This window comes from Eretmochelys imbricata, chromosome 14 (assembly GCF_965152235.1).
Source record: "Eretmochelys imbricata isolate rEreImb1 chromosome 14, rEreImb1.hap1, whole genome shotgun sequence".
Lineage (NCBI taxonomy): Eukaryota > Metazoa > Chordata > Testudines > Cheloniidae > Eretmochelys > Eretmochelys imbricata.
The window spans coordinates 969,027-986,818 of NC_135585.1; positions in this window are offsets into that span (position 1 = coordinate 969,027).

Sequence of the window (17,792 nt, forward strand, 5' to 3'; positions counted from 1 at the left end):
TTCCACTCCCCAGGGGACGACATCATTCTTCAGCAGAAGAAAACGACCAAAGCAGCAGGACAAACTAGCACCTCTTGAAAACCAGAATGTTGCGCCTGTGTCAGGCACAGAGTAGTTAAACAGCAGCTGGTCACTATATCGGTGGGAACTCTCAAGAAGTCTGTGACAAAGTCCCTCATAGGAGCCATTTAAAGACATGATGTAGTCGTCGGGGCGAGAGGGAAAGTGCTGTCTTGGGGCACAGATTGGCTACAAAACAGAAACCTAAGAATATAAGAGTGGCCATACTGGGTCAGACCAATGGCCCATCTAGCCCAGTATCCTGTCTGTAACGTGACAGTATCCTTACAGTGGCCAATGCCAGATGCCCCAGAGGGAATGAACAGAACAGGGAATCATCAAGTGATCCATCCCCTGTCACCCATTCCCAGCTTCTGGCAAACAAAGGCTAGGGATGCCATTGATGGACCTATCCTCCATGAACTTATCTAGTTCTTTTTTTAACTCTGTTATAGTCTTGGCCTTCACAATATCCTCTGGCAAAGAGATCCACAGGTTGACTCTGCATTGTGTGAAGAAATACTTCCTTTTGTTTGTTTTACACCTGCTGCCATTTAATTACATTTGGTGACCCCTAGTTCTTGGGTTATGAGAAGGACTAAATAACACTTCCTTATTTACTTTCTCCACACCAGTCATGATTTTATAGACCTCAATCATATCTCCCCTTAGCCGTCTCTTTTCCAAGATGAAAAGTTCCAGTCTCATTAATCTCTCCTCATATGGAAGCAGTTTCATACCCCTAATCCTTTTTGTTGCCCTTTTCTGTACCTTTTCCAATTCCAATTTTTTTTTTTTTTTTTTTTTTTTGAGATGGGGCAACCAGATCTGCCTGCAGTGTTCAAGATGTGGGCATACCATGAATTTACATAGAGGCAATGTGATATTTTGTGTCTTATCTATCCCTTTCCTAATGATTCCCAACGTTGTTTGCTTTTTTGACTGCTGCTGCACATTGAGTGGATGTTTTAAGAGAACTATCACAAAGACTCCAAGATCCTTCTTGAGCGGTAACAGCTAATTTAGACCCCATCATTTTATATGTATAGTTGGGATTATGTTTTCCAATGTGCATTACTTTGCATTTATTAACATTGAATTTCATCTGCCATTTTGTTGCCCAGTCACTCAATTTTGTGAGATCCCTTGGTAACTCTTCGCAGTCTGCCTGGGACTTAACTATCTTGAATAATTTTGTATTGTCTTCAAATTTTGCCAACTCACTGTTTACCCCTTTCTCCAGATAATTTCTGAATATGTTGAACAGCACTAGTCCCAGTACAGACCCCTGGGTGACGCTGCTATTTCTCTCTCTCCATTCTGAAAACTGACCATTTATCCCTACCCTTTGTTTCCTATCCGTTAGCCAGTTACTGATCCATGCAAGGACCTTCCCTCTTACCCCGTGACTACTTACTTTGCTTAAGATAAGCCTTTGGTGAGCCACCTTGTCAAAGGCTTTCTGAAAATCTAAGTTCACTATATCCACTGGATCACCCTTGTCCATATACTTGTTGACCGTCTCAAAGAATTCTAGTAGATTAGTGAGGCAGGATTTCCCTTTACAAAAAACTCTTCCCCCCAACATATTGTCAGGTTTCAGAGTAACAGCCGTGTTAGTCTGTATTCGCAAAAAGAAAAGGAGTACTTGTGGCACCTTAGAGACTAACCAATTTATTTGAGCATGAGCTTTCGTGAGCTGTAGCTCACGAAAGCTCATGCTCAAATAAATTGGTTAGTCTCTAAGGTGCCACAAGTACTCCTTTTCTTCCATCATATTGTGTTCATCTATGTGTCTGATAATTCTGTTCTTTACTGTAGGCTAAGGGCTGGTCTACACTGCCACTGAAAGTCAGTGTAAATTACACTGGTTAAGTTACATAAGTTTAGTAACTTAAGTCGATGTAACTTCCGCCTCTTGTTGAGATGGAGTACAGAAGTCAAAGGGAGAGTGCTCTCCCATCAGCTTAGCACGTCTTCACCAGACCTGCCAAATCAGTGCTGCTGCACTGAGGGCAGCGGTGCAGATTTAGCGTGTTAGTGAAGAAAAGCCCTCAACCAATTTGCCTGGTACTGGAGTTAGACTTAAGGTCTGTAATTGCTGGGCTCGCCTCTAGAGCCTGTTTTAAAAATTGGTGTCACATTAGCTGTCCTCCAGTCGTCGGGTACAGAAGCTGATTTCAATGAGAGGTTACAGACCACAGTCAGTAGTTCTGCAGAGCAGTAGGAATAAATCAACTTTCAGGCCATCAGCAGGGCCCCAGATTCAAGAGTCGTATCAGTGCTGTTTGTAACACTAATCGATACAGAAGAGCAATGAGGGGGCAGCATTTGCGGAGGAGCCAGAACTTTTCAGTTATTGAAGACTGAAGCGTTTCTGAGGGACCTACCCTAACTGCATGAAAAGTCAGTAAAATGCAAACTGACAAAAGGAAACTTCTTTACACATCATATAATTAGCCTGTGGAACTTACTGCCACAGGATCTCACTGAGGCCAGGAGGTTAGTAGGATTCAAAGATATCGATAATGAGAACACTCCGTTACATTAGCTAGGAAACACATTCCTATATAGTAACACTCCTGCTTCAGCATGCAAGCAGCCATGAGCTGCTAGAGGTCAGGAAAGAACTTCTGCTGGATGAGAGTCCCATTCGGAGACAATGATCTGAGCCAGTTTGGCCATTCCCCTGGTGCCAATATGCTCGTGCCAAAGGAGCTGCCTCAGGGACGGACTTGCCAGGCACCTGGGAGAGGAATGTGCAGGGGTGAGGAACAAGGAAACCCATGGTGTGTTGGTGTTTGGTGGGAGCCATAGAAATGTGCAGCTGGAAGGGATGTTGAAAAGTCTTCAAGTGCAGCCCCCTGCATTGAGGCAGAACCAGAGGAGTTTGTCCAACCTGTTCTTAAAAACTTCCAATCGCAGGGATTCTCCAACCTCCCCGTCCAGAGTTTAATTCCCCTTAGCGGTAGAAGGTTTGTCCTAATATCTAACCTGAATCTCCCCTTGCATGGAGAACAATTGTTCACGTCCTTTTTACAACAGCACTTAGGGTGTTGGAAGACGTATCTCTCCCTCCCCCCACTTTTCTCCAGACTACGCAGGCCCAGGGTTGTAACCTTTCCTCACAGGCTCTCTAAACCTTTGATCATTTTTGTTGCTCTCCTCTGAGCTCTCTCCTTTTTGTCCACATCTTTCCTAAAGTGCAGTTCCCAGAACTGGGCACAGGACCCAGCTCAAACCTCACCAGTGCCAAGGAGAGTGGGACAATCACCTCCCATGCCTTAGATACACCACTCCAGTTAATACACCCTAGAATAAATTAGCCTTTTGCACAACCACAACACATTGACTCATAGTCTATCTGTGATCCACTATAACCCCCAGATCCTTTTCAGCAGGACGACCACCTAGCCCAGTGGTCTCCAACCTTTTTAGGCCCAAGATAACTTTTTTTGAATTTACGGGCAATCCAGGATCTGCCCTGCTCCACTCACTCCACCCCCCACCCCGCATCACTTGCTCTTCCCCCACCCTCATTCACTTTCCCCGGTCTGGGGCAGGGGGTTGGGGTTAGGGAGGGGGTGCAGGCTCTGGGCTGGGGCCAAGAGGTTTGCAGTGTGGGAGGGGGCTCCAGGCTGAGCCTGGGGCAGGGGGTTGGGGTGCAGGAGGGGGCATGGGGTGCTGGCTCTGAGAGGGGGCTGGGGCAGGGGCTTAAGGTGCAGGAGAGGGGTTGGGGTGCGGGCTTCTGCTGGGCGGCACTTACCTCAGGCGTCTCCCAGTTGGCGGCACAGTGGAGCTAAGGCAGCCTCCCTGCCTGCCGCAGCCCCACGCCGCTCCTGGAAGAGGCCAACATGCCCCTGTGGCCCCTGGGGGAAGCGGTGGAGCACATGGCTCTGTGTGCTGCCCCTCTCTGCAGGCACCTCTCTGCCCCACAGGGTCCTGGGGTCTCTGGCAGGCAAGGCATTCCTTGCTAAACAGAGTTCTTCTTGTGGGCTGTGGCCAGAGGCAACAACCCCTCCCTGTGGAGCTTAACTCCCCCAGCCCCAATGAGCCGGTAGAGTCCTTGCCCCATGGTCCCCCCACAGTATGAGTGCCCAGTTCATCCCTGACTGGGGTCAGATTTCCTGGCAATTCAACTACAAAACCCCTCGGCCTAGATTCCTTAGCCTTGGCTGTTCCCCTCTGGGAAACTTCTCTGCCCCAGGTCCCTCTCTCCAGAGCAGGGGTGGGCAAACTTTTTGGCCTGAGGGCCATATCGGGGGTGCGAAACTGTATGGAGGGCCGGTAGGGAAGGCTGTACCTCCCCAAAACAGCCTGGCCCCCACCCTCTATCTGCCCCCTCCCACTTCCCCCTCCCGACTGCCCTCCTAAGAACCCCCGACCCATCCAACCCCCCCTGCTCCTTGTCCCCTGACTGCCCCCTCCCAGGACCGCCCACACAGAATCACAGAATATCAGGGTTGGAAGGGACCCCTGAAGGTCATCTAGTCCAACCCCCTGCTCGAAGCAGGACCAATTCCCAGTTAAATCATCCCAGCCAGGGCTTTGTCAAGCCTGACCTTAAAAACCTCTAAGGAAGGAGATTCTACCACCTCCCTAGGTAACACATTCCAGTGTTTCACCACCCTCTTAGTGAAAAAGTTTTTCCTAATATCCAATCTAAACCTCCCCCACTGCAACTTGAGACCATTACTCCTCGTTCTGTCATCTGCTACCATTGAGAACAGTCTAGAGCCATCCTCTTTGGAACCCCCTTTCAGGTAGTTGAAAGCAGCTATCAAATCCTCCCTCATTCTTCTCTTCTGCAGACTAAACAATCCCAGCTCCCTCAGCCTCTCCTCATAAGTCATGTGTTCTAGACCCCTAATCATTTTTGTTGCCCTTCGCTGGACTCTCTCCAATTTATCCACATCCTTCTTGTAGTGTGGGGCCCAAAACTGGACACAGTACTCCAGATGAGGCCTCACCAATGTCAAATAGAGGGGAACGATCACGTCCCTCCATCTGCTCGCTATGCCCCTACTTATACATCCCAAAATGCCATTGGCCTTCTTGGCAACAAGGGCACACTGCTGACTCATATCCAGCTTCTCGTCCACTGTCACCCCTAGGTCCTTTTCCGCAGAACTGCTGCCTAGCCATTCGGTCCCTAGTCTGTAGCGGTGCATTGGATTCTTCCGTCCTAAGTGCAGGACCCTGCACTTATCCTTATTGAACCTCATCAGATTTCTTTTGGCCCAATCCTCCAATTTGTCTAGGTCCTTCTGTATCCTATCCCTCCCCTCCAGCGTATCTACCACTCCTCCCAGTTTAGTATCATCCGCAAATTTGCTGAGAGTGCAATCCACACCATCCTCCAGATCATTTATGAAGATATTGAACAAAACCAGCCCCAGGACCGACCCTTGGGGCACTCCACTTGATACCGGCTGCCAACTAGACATGGAGCCATTGATCACTACCCGTTGAGCCCGACAATCTAGCCAGCTTTCTACCCACCTTATAGTGCATTCATCTAGCCCATACTTCCTTAACTTGCTGACAAGAATACTGTGGGAGACCGTGTCAAAAGCTTTGCTAAAGTCAAGAAACAATACATCCACTGCTTTCCCTTCATCCACAGAACCAGTAATCTCATCATAAAAGGCGATTAGATTAGTCAGGCATGACCCACACCTAACCACCCCCTCCGGGACCCCACCCCCTAACCAACCCCCCCTGTTCCCCATCCCCTGCCCCCCCCGAACCTCTGCTCCATCAAGCTGCCACCTGCTCCCTGTCCCCTAACTGCCCACCGGGACCCCCTGCCCCTTATCCAACCCCCCTGCTCCCTTACTATGCCTCTCAGAGCACCAGGACTGGCCGCTGCACCACCCGGCCAGAGCCAGCCCCGCTGCCCAGAGCGCTGGCGGCATGGCGAGCTGAGGCTGCAGAGTTGGGGGGACAGTGGGGTGGGGGCGGGTGCTCAGGGGCCAGGCAGGATGGTCCCACGGGCTGCAGTTTGCCCATCTCTGCTCTAGAGCCAGCTGTGTCTCCCTTATAGCCAAGCGAAGTTCGGGAGCAAACAAAACGTCAACAGCCTTAACTCTGCCTCTTCTCAAGATGCCCGGCTCACTGCAGGACCGCAGAGCGCCTGGCCTGTTCCTGTAGCGGGGGATGAGTGGGAGTTAGGGTGTCCAGCTCTATGAAGAGGGTTGCTGAGGCCATGAGAGGGTCTAGTCCACATGTGGGGACAGGAGGGGTCTCAGGCGCATTGGTGGGGGGGGCAGGCAAGTCCCAGGGGCAAAGAGACATTTGATATCGGAACCCAACCAAAAGCATCTTGACTGGGTCATATTTAATGTTATGAATCATTTCTATTGCTGTAGCACCAACTGGTGCCGTGGTGAGTGATACCCCGGGCTCACCCCGGGCACAAGGGGGTGACGCAAACAAGCACCTGGGAGGGAAGGGAAACAGAGTGACTCGGGGGGCAGCTCCTCCCTCAGCTAGAGTCACTCCTCATCGCATTGACTTCAGTGGAGCCTGACAAATGACACCAGCTGGGTGGGAATCTGACCTGGGCTGTGCTCGCACCACTCTCTCGGATGGCCAAGGGTCCTGCAGGTTACAGCACGTGGACCTAAGAGAAGGGGGAGGTTGGGAACTGAGAGGGGAGGAGTTGAGGCATTTCCTGAGGAGAATCTGACAGCTGGGAGAGGAGTGGGGCTTGCTGGGGAGAGGGGAAGCATCCATAGGAATGTCCCATAAGAAGCCAATGTAGCAAGAGCTTGCATAAGCTCGAGGAGCAGGCCCGGCGAAAGGTCCTGGCAATGCCGCATCCTCCTGCTCTAGAGCTGCATCCCTGGCAAATCCCTGCTGGAAGCCTCCTCCTTCGAGTGGCTGTGGAGGCAGCCCCTGCCAGGCACAGCTGAACTACACGCCGGCCTGTTCAAACGCATGGGCCAAGCAGGGCCAGCTCCGCTCTGCTGGGCAGGGGGCATCCCTGGAAAGCAAGACCCCTTTGTCTCCTCCTCCCCTGGCTCCCACAGCTGGGAACTGAGGCACCAGCAGGTGGGAGCCCAACAGGATCCTGGGCATGGCCAGAGGTGACACACGGGGTTCCCTGGCCTCTGCTCAACTGGACGTAGGGGCCCTGCCTGTGCCCCTCCCCTGCTGAGGGGTCCATGAGGGCCTGGGAGCGCCAGGGAGACACTGTGACTCTCCCACAGCGGGGTCCGTGCTCCCTGTGCCTGGAGCCCCAGCCCAGGGAGGTGGGGCAGGAAGGTTCCTCCCCTAGGCGACACATGGGGTGGTCACGTGCCCCCCGCCCCAGCATGGGCAGCAGATATTGTGGGCTGGGTGCGGCTGTGCTGCCCCAAACGGCTGGCGTGGCCTTGCCCACGCTCTGCCCCGAGGCCCCCTCCTGCTGGCCCTTCCTCCTTGGCCCCAGCCCAGGCAGGCTGCTCTTCTGGGAAGCTGGCTGGGCCTGGGGCTAGGGCAGCTGCCGGCAGCCTGTGGCCGGGACCTGCAGTGGCTGGGGCCGCCCGGCACTCGGGGGGCTGCCTGCCCGTGCTCTGGGGCTGGGGGGGCTGCACGCCTGGCACTCCAGGGCTGGGGGGAGGAGAGGGGGACTGGTGGCCACAGGGAGGGGGGCAGCTCTGGGCTCCAGCAGGGGAAGGGGGGTGGGAGGGGCGAGGCTGGCCAGGGACTAGCCTCCCTGAGCCCGTGGTTCACCTGCCACCCATGCCCCCCAGAATCAGTAGGTACAAGTCGTCTCTGGGTATGGCGAGCCTAGTGGGGGCCGTGGAGTGGCTAAAGGAAGAGCTTCCCAGCTGGCCCTGTGGTGGGAGCCATCTCACAGCGGCTGCTGCCTTTCCCTATGCTAAAGGCTGTCTGAGGGAATCCGAAGGGGCTTTGGGGGCACCCTGCCCAGACAGGATGGTGGGAAGAAGGGGATCAGCGGCTGCTCCCAGAACATAGGGGAGGATGTCAGGTGGTTTCCAAAAATGCTGGAACAAACAACTCCTGCCTTTACCTTTTCTGTTGCCACTTCTCCGGAGGAACGTTGGGCTCATTCTGCAGGAATAAAGCAGAGAGCTCACAGCAGTCTGGTCCAGGCCAGTCATCCTGAGGGACCCACAGCCACAAGCACAGCAAGCCCATGATCAACAGTTAACTGACCCACAGGGCAGGGAGCAGAGCTCAGAATCTTCCTGCCAGCGCATTGAGCACCCTGCAGAAATACCCGGCCCTCACCTGCTTTCCAAGCCACACCACACTGGAACGAAAGCAGATGGAAACACTAACCCTTGTCTACAGCCACGAGCAGCCAGTTACCCAAAACCTGAGCAAAATCTGGTTCCATGCAGCAGTGGGCAGTGCTGAATGGACAGAAGTACAGTGTTGCCATCTTCAGAAGTCATGAGGCAGACCCCCCCCAAAATCGCGACGTTTGAAACAAAGATGACAGTGTGTGTTTAGGTCAGTTGATGTTTGAACTCCCCGGGCCCATGCCCACTGTGTCTCCCACTCTCCCATGTGTACTGGGTAGGTGGATTTTGGACCCTGCTGCAGGAGCTCTCACCCCCACATCCACCCCTCTCCTGCTCAGCAATTCATCCTGTCCCCCAAGCCCTCATCAGTTCTGTCCCCACCCAACCTCCCTTCAATTCAGCTCCCCATCAGTTCAGCCCCACGCCCCCCATCAACCCCCACCGCCCTTAGTTCACCCTCCCAGCACTCACCCCATCTGCTCAGAACCCACCATCAATACAGCCCCTGCTTACCAGCGCTCACCCTCCTCACTTCAGTCCCCCCGCAACCTCCAGTCTCACCTCTGCCCCTTTGGGTTCTTCACCCTCCCCAGATCCCCTCTCACTTCCCAGGCAGGCAGGGAAGCAGCCACCCAGGACTGACAGCTGGAGCCCTGACTATGCCTGGACGAGGGGTGGCTGACAGGATTTCTAAGTAAAATTAAGCCTCACTTTTAAGAGCTCTCCAATGTCAGGATTTTTTTTTTCCAGTTGATTCAATTGCTTATTTGAGGGATGGTCCTCCCCCTTCTTTTGACTGGAAACACATTTTAAGAATGTGCCATGGCTGGGGGAAAAAAAATCCCGAAAGTTGAGAGTTCTATCACGAGTGAGGCTTAATTTCACACAGAAATAGCAACTCTCACTATTCATTCACGAGAGCTGGCATATCTGGAAATACCAGCCGCAAGTGATGGAGACACAGAAAATCCCAAGCAAAAAGCTGGTCACCAGGGTCTGTCTCATTGCAGCCAAAGGGCCCTTTGCAGAACTGTGTGTTCACAAAACCCCATGGATATTGGAAATTCCTCCAGAGAACCCCCGAGAACATCACAGCAGCTGCAAACACAGCACTCAGGGTACCTGACAATCACGCTTCTGCCCAGCACCCCAGGGACAGTCCCAGAGTCAGTGTACCCTGTCCACCTTCCCATGGAGACATCTCAGTGAACACAGACCCCTCCATCTCAATCAAATCACACTCCTGAGAAACCAGGGCTTTCCTCAGTGCTCCTGGCTGAAGGCAGGGACTGATTCTTTCAGCCTCCAGGTTTGAGGCGCTTTATGCCAGCCGCTTTCCTTAAGTTTTACATGTTTAAGAGTGCTGAGAGGCAGGGGCCCTGCAGACCAGACCATCACCCTCAATGACAGAGACTCGGTCTCTGTAACAGCACAGTCCAACCTGCGGCTAAATGCCTCAAAGCACCTGCCAGCTGCTTGGTGGCCTGGCTGGAAGAAACGGACTTGTCTTGGTCCCGTCCCTGCTGGACAAGAGCACAAGCAACTGGCTCCACAGCTGGCAGCTCCAGCAAAGAGCCAGGGGAACAGAGGGAGATGGAGCGTGAGCTGCTCTCTCAGTCCTAGAGCAGGGCGTCCCAGGTCACGCTGGCCCGCTGGGGGCGGGGCTGTGCCCTACCTGGGTGGTGCCGTCCATGGCCCAGAGGACAGCCTGGCTGTCAATCCAGCACAGAAAGCACGTACAGAAGAGTAAAAGACAGGCAATGATGAGCCTCTCTCGGGAACTGGCTGCCGAGCCCTGTGCCAGGCAGCAGCAGGCAGGGCTCCGTGCTGAGCCTGTGCCCCTTGGCTGCCCTCCCGGAGATGGAGCTGATGCCAGCCTGGGACTCGTCATGGGAGTCCTGGGGGCTCAGGTGGGTTGACTGACACTCACCGCTGCTGTGGTGCTGTGTTCTGTGTGGCCATTCGTAACAACGGCCTTGGGGAGCATCGTCTCTTGGTGCTGCTGCCAGGCGGGATGGAGAAACAGAGCAGACTCAGAATCCACCCGCACTGTGAAAACCCTAGAGTTCACAGCTAAGAGGGGCTTGGTCCAACCCTCCCGGTCATGGAGCCCTGCTATTGTGTACCCCGTCCCAGCCCTGGGAGTCTCACCAGGGTATTCCTGGGACAGCCACACAGCTCCAGGTGGGATTTTGCTGGGACTGTTCGGGGGACGGCTGTTCACTAGGGAAGTGCTTGCTAGCACCCCACTGCTGTTCTCCACCTGGAAGGGTCCCTTAGACTTTCCCCATCAGCCATCCCTAGTCGACGCCCCCGGTGGAGTGGGGTGCTCTTTCCATGCTCTTGTACCCAGCACAGTTTCTCTCCTGATCTTACCCCAAGTTCCCCTCCTCCCCAGGTTACAGGGGAAAGTCATTGGGGGCTGGAGGCTCACAAAACACTGACTGCACTTGCAAAAAGCTGTGCCCTTCTCCACTGCACTTTCTGGGATTCTCCAGGTGTGACTGTCCTGACCTGCACACAACCCAGCCGAGGGCTGCTCTCCTCCCATGGGAGAACATGGTCTCTTTTCAGTTGCCAGCCACATATGTCAGGTCCTTCACACAACCGAGAGAGCCACTTCCCACCTTCACGCTGCCCCTCTGGGCCTTGTCAGCCATAGATGCAGCAGGGGCTGCCCAGGAACACTGGGAAAACTTGACATTTGGCTGCAGAGGAAACTCCGAATTCTGGCTCCAAATGCAAATCCCTCTCCCCAGAAAAAATACCCGGCCTTTCATCAGAGGGGAAGATGATCACTAGCCCCAGAGTGCCTATGGGGAACCAGCTCCATGCTAGGAGCCTTGGCATGGCTCTTCCCTGTGAGAAATCTCTGCCCAAAGGGTCCTGGGGAGCAGGGGAAATAACCAGGCTTAGAAACACTACCAACTGTGTACAGCCCAGAATCTCTCCCCACCAGGTTCTGGGTGAGATGTCCCCATGCTGCTGATGCTCTCTTGCATTCCCCTTCCCCTGGCAGCCAGTCCCTTGCTCTCAGATCCCAGAGCACACGTAGAGTTAACTCTGCAATAATCGGTGAAACTAACGTGCAGCTAAAAAATACAAAAAGCATCAAAAGTACCTGGGTGCAGCGAAGAAACCAGGGAACCAGCTGAATTGCCTTCGGCTGACGAATCACAGAATGAGCCTGAGCCGCACACTTTACCGTATTTAACTGAAGAGACCCATTTCCGGGTGAGCAATGCAGAGAGCTGGCACATACCAGGACTCAGGCCTGGTTTAGTAACGCTATCCATTGCTAGAACTAACCTGCCTGAGAAACAAAAGAGCTGAAAGGAGGTGGGAGAACAAAAGGAATATTACAATAATTATGAACGAGGCAGTTCAGCAACCTGTAATCCATGGACAGCAGATGGGTGATAAACCACAAACATGTCCAGGAAAGGGCCTGCCAGGCTAATGGTCTGTCCAGCTTGGTAGCCTGCTCTTGCCAGTGGCCTGGTACCAGAATGCAGTGGGCTAACTATGCACATCTGCACACTGAAGGAAGGAGTGACCCCTCCTGGGCCCTGCAGTGATGCAAACTCCATGGGGTTTGATAATCCCTTTCGGAGCATACAGAACTAGAGATGTTTGGGTCATCAGTATGTCCAGTCTCATGCTGTAGCCCAGTGACCCTGTGGGATGGTGAGTCTCCCAGGTAGTCCCATGCAGCAGGAAGCCGCAGTCCCTTGCACTTTTCTAAAGGTACTTACGTAATGGAACAAGCACTTGTTCTGGTGCACGACCGGGGGAGTGACCAGTCTTCACTGCACGCCTTAGAACATCAAGGCAGCACAAAGACCAGCTGGAGGCTGTTTTCTCAGTCAAGTCCCTCCTAGTTCTCCTTCCCAGGCTATATAGTCCTAGTTACTGCAACCTGTGGTCATGTGTAAGCCTTGGCTCAGACCTCCAAGCGTCTTTGCTGCCCTTCTCCAGAGCTTTCCTACCACCACCAGTTCGTTCTGGAGGTGAGGTGACCACCTGACCCTACAGCTCCAGAAGAGGGCAGGGTATCCTTGTCCGGGAGAGCAGCTCCTCCACCCTCTGCTTCTGTTTGTCCAACCATAATTCGTGGAATTAGTGTCCTACTGCGAGAGAGGCCCCATACACAGGCAGCGTTAGCCATGGCGGGTTGAGGGAGGCAATCTAGGCTCCAATGGCTAAGCACTGTTCTCCTCATGCGCACTATGCCCGTCTCACAGCCACTCCTCCACCCAGATAACCCCTGCCCTCAGGCACCCCAGAACTGATCAGTTTGGTCCCCTAAAATAAAGTGTTCTGTTTCGTGTGTTCCTTTGAGATGCAGAGGGCAGGTGGGGGGAGCACAGCCTCTGCATCTGCCTCTGGAATAAGCCATTTTCCCCTGTTCCAGCTGACTGCTCGGCAGTAATTGCACTTGGTTGAATACGGTGCTTTTCACCACTCCCTGTTCCAGGGAGAAGGTGGAGCACATCTGAGGGGCGGGCTCATTGCCTCTAAGTGCAGAAGAAGAAAGGGCCCAAAGGCTAAAGTGCAGCTCCATATCCTCTCTTTCGTTTCTCTGTAGAATGAAACTGAGCCATTGCCAGAAAGCCAAGTGCCACGTCCCAGCCCCAGAGAACAATCATTCATCACCTTGCCCTTGAGCATGTTGCTATGTCTACAGGGCTTGGGTGCTTCGTGCAGCTATGAACAAATACAAGAGCCCCACCTTGAAGAGCTCAAAATCTGAGTTAGACACAGGACAAAGGATGGCGGATAAGCAGGGTAGTTACATGAATGGGGGAGGTCAGCTCCAGAACTGCTTATATTTGTTGTAGGGGATAGACCAGGAGAGGGTGATTGGTGGCCAAAGGTACTGGAAGAAGCCGATTTTTAGAAGGGGCGTGAAGTGACTCGACCCCTTGGAGCAGGGAGGCTGCTCCAGCCCAGGTGGCAGGCTACAACAGGGCTTGGTGAGGAGAACGGAGTTGGCCATGCAGAGAGCAGAGCGAGAACTGAGCACACACACGGGCAGGGCAGCAACCTGCAGAGCTGAGCTGAAGGAGTTTGAGCCCACTGTGGGAGGAGACCAGTAAACTGACAGCTAATACCCTGTGAAGAGCAGGGGCATGACGCGCTCTCGTTGGTTTAGGTGCTGGTCGCAGCACACCTTGGGTGGCTTCTTTGTCAGCCCTAATGGCAGCATATTGCAACGACCCAGCTAGAGGTGACCAAGGCAGGGTCTCCACAGCTAAGGAGGCATCCAAGAGGGTGCAGACTATCGTCCAGCTGAAGACAGAAAGCGCCTGTCTGGCCCCAGGGGCTCTCTGGGAGTCGAGGGGCAGAGATAAGTCTAGTAGGAGCCCAAGTCTGTGCAACACCCTGACAAATAAATGGCAGCCAGCGCTCTGGTGATAGAACATCTCCATCCTACCTGGAGTGACCCTGAGCCAGCTGCTCTTCATCCAGGCCTAGGCTAGGCTCAGGCACTGGGCCACAGGGTCACCCCAGGAGCCCCACACCAGAGTTGAGCAAGGATATAAGACCAGACCCTGTGGGACTTCCCACATCAGAGCTCTCTCATTACAACCCTCGTTTGAGGGGAATGACAAAAGGCGCTGTAAGGATAAGGCCTTTGTCTGCAGCCAGATTGTAAGGCCTAAGGCCGCCGTCTGCAGCCAGATTAAAAGAGCAGCCAAGCAGCAGCCATTAGCTGAGAAGCAGGAAGTCACATCCTCACATTCCATGTAAATTACAGTAAAACAATGTAAGATCAGGCTGTTAAGGAGGAGACCCCGTCCTCACGGCCCCCACTATCACCAGATAAAGAAACCGATCTTAAGATGGCTAAAGAAAGCTTCGTTCGATAGCATCTGTATGTCAAGAAATAACTTATCAATAGTTGTGGTTGTGAAATCCTCATTTCTTTATTGTTTTGTCATTATGGTCCCCACTTCCCTATTGTTTATCTGTTTGGTCTCTAGTTCTTGAATTGTTTCTGTCTGTTACATCATTAATTTTGCTAGGAGTAAATTAATTAAGGTGGTGGGGTAGGGTTGGTTAGAGAATTTTGTTTCACTATGTTAGGACTGGTTAGCAAAATTTTAGTATAATGCTTGGTTAAGGTACAGCTGAAAAGGACTCAAGTTTCACTATATAAACTGGGGTCCAAAAGGAAGTTCTTTGGGAACCAACTCCAGGACACAGCCCCAAAGATCAGAGTTGCCAGACCTCAGCACCCTGCCAATGACACCAGGCCGAAACCGGAGTCCCCCAGCTGGACCTGATCCTGACTGGCCAGCAGGGAAAAGTTCATCTGTCTTATTGGGAGTGGTGAGCACTGTATGTGTGGCATGTGCGGTCTGTTTTTGGTGATCGTGAACAGAGGTGATGTAGGATATTACTGTGTAAGGCTCTTTCACTGGTAAAAGGTCCTGCAAACCTGCAGAAGTAGGATACACCCAGAGCCCTACAGATTGGGAAAGGGTGTGGGTACTTAAATTGACCAGGTTAGTTACACCCTGAGCCCTACGAATTGGGTACGGGTGGCCCTGAGCCCTACGGATTGGGTACGGGTAGGTGCTTTTCGCCTGCAGCCCTACGAATTGGGAAAAGGTGGGGTGCCCTAATGTGTACAGGTAACAGCACCTTAAAAGGACCTGACCCACCCCTACCAAGCCTCACGAGTGAATTATCAGTGCCTCATAATCAACACCGCTGAGGCTGCAGATACAGTACCTCCAACAGCACCATCGTGGAGCACTGACCTCCGTGCGTAGCTGTCAGATCATCCACCACCGCCACCAGGTGCATCTCCAGGTCTGAGGCCAGCTTGCAAGGGATCCAGGATGAATCAGAGGGGGGTGCAGCCAATTTCCCAGCTCCAGAGATCACATCACATTCCTGTTTACATTGGTGCAATCACAGGTGTTGGAACTGATCCATACAGCCCTGCACAGCAGAGCCAAGCTTGCCACCTTTCAGGACACCCATGTATCAGGCAGGACAAGGGGTGAGGGTTTCTAGGGCACAGAGGACAATGTGACAGCTGCAGTAAAAAGGGAAATTTCATAAAATCTTGCTCTGAAGTGAAATATACTTTTCTTCACTTGAACTAATTTCAATCCAAAGGGAGGCTTGGCCTTGTGATGGGAGGCATGAGCCATCTGACCCTGGAGGGGGCCAGGCAGTGTGCCCGTTTGCTCCCAGAGCCAGGGAGCACCTGGTGCAAGGAGCTTACCAGAGTGGGGGCTGCAGAGAGACTGGAGCAGCTGCTCTTTGCCCCCTTAGTTTTTCAAAGGGGGAGGGACCGAGCCTTCAGAAGCTTTTACAGGCAACCTGTGTAACAATGCCGCCAGGCATGTGGGCAGGGGGGACCCGCCAGCTTCCCCACACTGTCTGTGCTGCAGCCATCTAGTTCCTTGGCTTTCTGATATTGCAGCAACATGCCTCGCACTCACTTCCTAATCAGGACCAGATTAACCTTTTGTGGGCCCTTCTGGGGAACGAGGGTAAAAGACAGGAGATTGACACAGGAGTTGTCTTTAACACAGCACACAGATGGTTAGGTTGCAGAGGGAGGTGTCCCAGCAACGGCAGCCCTACGGCAAAAAGATAATGTAGTTTTATTTTGTAGTTTTTCTTCTATAATTTGTTACGTACACTCGTGTGTAAAACCAGCTAACAAAAGCCAAAGCAGCCAAAACACCAGCCGTGTCCTGCTGCCCCTAAAAGGGAACCTTCCCACTAGCTCACCCTGCATGTTTCTCATAGGAACTGCCAGGGTTTGAATTACATTTTTGTATGAAAATTGGGGCAGATTTAAAACAATTAAAAAATAAAACAAATGAAAAACTTGAATACATTTTATCTACAGAGGCATTATTCACTTGTCCTTCCCTCCAAGCAGAGTGACACAGAAACTAGGATCAGGGCCAGCTGTGCCCCTGTAAGGCTGGGCCAACCCTCCAAATCAGATCAGACCCACATCCCTGCCCAGAATGACCCCCCTAGACCAAACTAGACCAGATCCATATCCCTCCTCAGACCAAAACCCCCAAGCTGGACCAGGTCCCCTTCCAGCCTGAACCAGATCAGACCTCTATGAACTGCTTTCAACCCAAACCTCCCCACTGCCTACCAGAACAGGGCTCCTCCCAAATCTCTATTCCTGAACCAGACCCCCCCCCACCCCCAAATCTCCAGCCAGACTGCTCTGAACTGAACCAGGCCAGGCATCACCTGGCTACAGCTTGGCCACGTGCAGCTCCCCACCAGGCCTAGAGCACAGCTGGGCCAGGGTTTCTCAAGGGGGATCGAGGCTCAAATCCTCCCCAAGGGTGCTGGTGGGGGAATGGAGCTCCGGCTGCTCTGCGGGGCTTGGACCAAAGGGGGTCCCTGATTCAACGAGCACGCTCTGTTCTGGGTGCTCGTCCACTGGGCGCCACTGCCCTGGGTGCACAGCTGTTTGTGCAGCACCCAGAAACCCCTGATTGAGGCCTGTGTATGAGCCGCTGGGAGAGGCGAGGCCAGACACCCAGCACTGCCCCCCCCGCACACTACCTTTAGCTCAGGGACAGACAGCTGCTGCCCTCACCACACACCCGACCCGGGATTATGGGCCCCTTCCCAAGCTTGGGCCCAGTGCCAGGGTGCCACTGAAAACTCAGTACTGCTCCTAATGACTGTACCACCCAGGCGTTTGGTGACAGTACACATAGATTGAGAAGCTGTATCCCTAGGCATACAGCCGTCACTGTCCAAGCCATGTCAAGTTCTAGCGTGGTCTCTGGGGGAATAGGGGTATGTTGAATCCAGAGCAGAGCTGGGCAAGAGATCTTGCCACAACACATGTCCGGTCAGGTAATTAAGATGTTCCAAAAAAAGTGAACAGTACAGAGAGTTTAAGCGTAGAAGTTTCTGGTTATCAGGGAATAACGTATATAGTATCAAGAGGTACAAAGTTCGGTTTAAGATCGGCTGGCGTAAGGCATACATAATCTGCAATATCCCCTCTTGGGGGTAAAGGGTTAGCAGGTCGAAGCACAGACATTGAGATATGGGGGTAGGTTGTTCATATAATGGCTATATTCAGGTGTGGAGTATAACGAGTGGATACAATGATGAGGATGATTGACCCTCATTTGGTGAGATCTAACGTTCAGTAAGTTTATGGTGCCAGTTCATATGGTCCAACGGAAAAGGTCTCTGATCCCTTTCTCATAGTCGATGCATGATGTCTCTCCGGCTCACGCCTCCTGGTACTGTCGTAATACCATGTGCTCCTCTGCCACCTTCCAGCTGAGGATCTGAAAGCACTTTGCAACCCTCCACTTCACGCACTGCAGAGGTCTGCATTATGAGCCCCATTTTGCAGAAGGGAAAACTGAGGCACTGAGAAGTGACTTTCCCAAGGCCACACAGAACAGCAGTGGCAGAAGCGGGAACAGATTCTGCTTCAATCACAGAACA